The sequence below is a fragment of the Somniosus microcephalus genome, unplaced genomic scaffold (assembly GCF_052327205.1).
Source record: "Somniosus microcephalus isolate GS21.2 unplaced genomic scaffold, FLI_Smic_1.0 unresolved_chr8, whole genome shotgun sequence".
Classification (NCBI taxonomy): domain Eukaryota; kingdom Metazoa; phylum Chordata; class Chondrichthyes; order Squaliformes; family Somniosidae; genus Somniosus; species Somniosus microcephalus.
Window position 1 is genome coordinate 37,273,961 of NW_028225186.1, and position 3,222 is coordinate 37,277,182.

The following is a 3,222-nucleotide window of genomic DNA, read 5'->3' on the forward strand; positions in this document are numbered from 1 at the left end:
TGCAGCGGTTCAAGAAGGCGGCTCACCACCACCTTCTCAAGGGGCAATTAGGGATGGGCATTTAATGCTGGCCTTGCCAGAGCACCCACATCCAATAAACGAATTTAAAAAATCCTATCAGCATATCCTTCTATTCCTTTCTCCCTTCCTTTTAAATGCATCTGTAGTATTCGCCTCAACTACTGCATTCTCAGCGCTCTTTGGCCAAAGATGTTAATCCTGAATTCCCTGCTGGATTTATCGGTGAGTATTTATGACCTGTCTTCTCTGAGCTAGTTCCTGACTCACTCACAGTAGGAAGCATTTTCTCACTGTTAACGTGCAGCTGCGATGGCCGAGTGGTTAAGGCGTTGGACTCGAAATCCAATGGGGTTTCCCCGCGCAGGTTCGAACCCTGCTCGCAGCGACTTTGATGCAATTTTTTTATTTCATCGGCTCCCTGTGGCGATCACTGGCCCCGAAATTGATCAGAATTCCCTCCACTGCCCTTTATTACACTGATTAACCCAAAGTTCCAATTGAAACACTAATAATTTATCGGCATCAATTAGATATTGTGGATTTGTTGGGAACTAGTGAGCAATACACACACAAAGCAGCATCAAAAATACTAATTAATAAAGAGCCCTGCAGTGTTTGGTAGGGAATCACCTTCAGCTAGTAAGTGGGAACACGGTTTGGTTTTATAAAACTGAACACGAATTAAAAAGTGTGTAAAAAACCGTGGCAGGACTCGAATCTGCAATATTCTGATAACCTCAAAATTAATACCGAAGTCTGACGCCTTATCCATCAGCGCCATCTGTGGACAGATAGACACAAGGTCAACCTTCCAGTTCCTTGAGTTCTCGGCAGAACTAAGGTTTTGTAGCTTTGCTTCAAAGTATGACAGCTCCAATCTTTTCAGCAAATAGCAAAATTAAGAAACTACCCACAGCATCAAAAAGTAAATGGCCCATACGGGGATCGAACCCGCGACCTTGGCGTTATTAGCACCACGCTCTAACCTACTGAGCTAACCGGTCTGCCTTAACTCCTTTTGCTGTTAAATTCAATTTATGTTGATTTTTGTTTTTTGTCAGTTGTCAGTGCTCCGGTTTCCTCCCACAGTCCAAAGATGTGCGGGTTAGGTTGATTGGCTATGATAAATTAACCCTTAGTGTTAGGTGGATTAAATACGTGGGGTTACGGGGATAGGGTGGGATATGTGTTGGTGCAGGGGTTACGGGGATCGGGTGGGATATGTGTCGGTGCAGGCTCGATGGGCCGAAATGGCCTCTATCTGCACTGTGGGGTTTCTGTGATTCTGTGACTTCGAAGGCTGTAAAAGAAAGACTCTGATTTCTACAGCGCCTTTCACCTGAGGACGTCTCAAAGCTCTTTACAGGCAATGTAGTTGTAGTTGTAGTTGTAGTCACTGTTGTAATGTAGGAAAAACAGCAGCAGCCAATTTGTGCACAGCAAGCTCCCACAATGTGATAATCGAGGATCACCTGTTTTAGTGATGTTGATTTGAGGATAAATATTGGCTACAGGACACCGGGGTAAACCTCATCATCCCCTGCTCTTCTTCCCATAGTGCCATGGGATCGTTTATGTCCACCCGAGAGGGCAGAGGGGGCCTCAGTTTTGGAATTGTATTCCACCACAATCTGTAACCTTATGGACCGGCATATCCCTCACCCTACCATTAGCATCAAGACAGGGGACCAACCCTAGTTCAATGAGGAGTGTAGAAGAGCATTTCAGGAGCAGCACCAGGCGTACTGAAAATGAGCTGCCAACCTCATGAAGTTACAACTCAGGACTACACACATGCTAAGCTATGGAAACAGCATGTGTAGACAGAGCGAAGCGATCCAACAACCAACGGATCAGATCAAAGCTCTGCAATCCTTCCACATCCAGTCGTGACGATTTTAATTTAATGTAATTTGTTCCTAGGACTTGGGCATCGCTGGCAAGGCCAGCATTAATTGCCCATCACTAATTGCCCTTGAGAAGGTGGTAGTGAGAAGCCCTCTTGGCCCGCTGCAGTCAATGAGGTGAAGGTCCTCCAATAGTACTGTTAGGGAGGGATTTCCAGGATTTTGACCTAGCGACGATGAAGTTATGGTGATATATTTTCACGTCGGGATGGTGTGTAACTTGGAGGGGAACTTGGAGGTGATGGTGTTCCCATGCACCGGCTGCCCTTATAAGAACATAAGAAATAGGAGCAGGAGTTGGCCATTTGGCCCCTCGAGCCTGCTCCACCATTCAATAAGCTCATGGCTGATCTGATCTTGGCCTTAACTCCACTTTTCTGCCTGTTCCCCCTTAACCCTTGACTCTCCGATAGTTCAACAATCTGTCTATCTCAGCCTTGAATATAATCAATGATTCAGGCTCCACAGCTCTCTGGGGTAGATAATTCCAAAGATTCACAACCCTCTGAGAGAAGAAATTCCTCCTCATCTGCATCTTAAATGGACAAATCCTTATTCTGAAACTATGCCACCTGATTCTAGATTCCCCCATGAGGGAAAACAGCCTCTCAGCATCTACCCTGTCAAGCCCCCTCAGAATCTGATATGTTTCAGTAAGATCACCTTTCATTCTTCTAACCTCCAATGAGTATAGGCCTAACCTGCTCAACCTTTCCTCATAAGACAATCCCTTCATCCCGGGAATCAACCTAGAGAACCTTCTCTGAACTGTCTCCAATGCAAGTATATCCCTCCTTAAATAAGGAGAACAAAAATGTATGCAGTGCTCTAGGAGTGGCCTCACCTGTACAGTTGTAGCAAGACTTCCCGACTTTTATACTCCATGCCCCTTGCAATAAAGGCCAACATTCCATTTGCCTAATTAATTACTGCATGCTAACTTTTTGTGTTTCATGTACGAGGACACCCAGATCCCTCTTAACCGCAGCATTCTGTAGTCTCTCTCCATTTTAATAATATTTTGCTTTTCTGTTCCCTCCATGGCCTCGCCCCTCCCTATCTCTGTAATCTCCTTCAGCCCCACAACCCCCTGAGATATCTGCGCTCCTCTAATCCTGCACTCCTGAGCATCCCTGATTATAATCGCTCAACCTTCCTGTTGCCCTAAGCTTTGGAATTCCCTGCCTAAACCTGTCCACCTCTCTTTCCTCCTTTAAGATGCTCCTTATAACCTATCTCTTTGACCAAGCTTTTGGTCACCTGCCCGAATTTCTCCTTATGTGGATTGGTGTCA

At 45.5% G+C, this 3,222-nt stretch overlaps 1 non-coding gene across 1 annotated transcript; it reads left to right on the forward strand.

Moving 5' to 3' along the window:
* The first annotated feature begins 324 nt into the window (after positions 1-324).
* On the forward strand, positions 325-406 carry trnas-cga (transfer RNA serine (anticodon CGA)). The gene has a single exon. It is a non-coding gene; the product is annotated as a tRNA-Ser (tRNA).
* Positions 407-3,222: the final 2,816 nt, after the last annotated feature.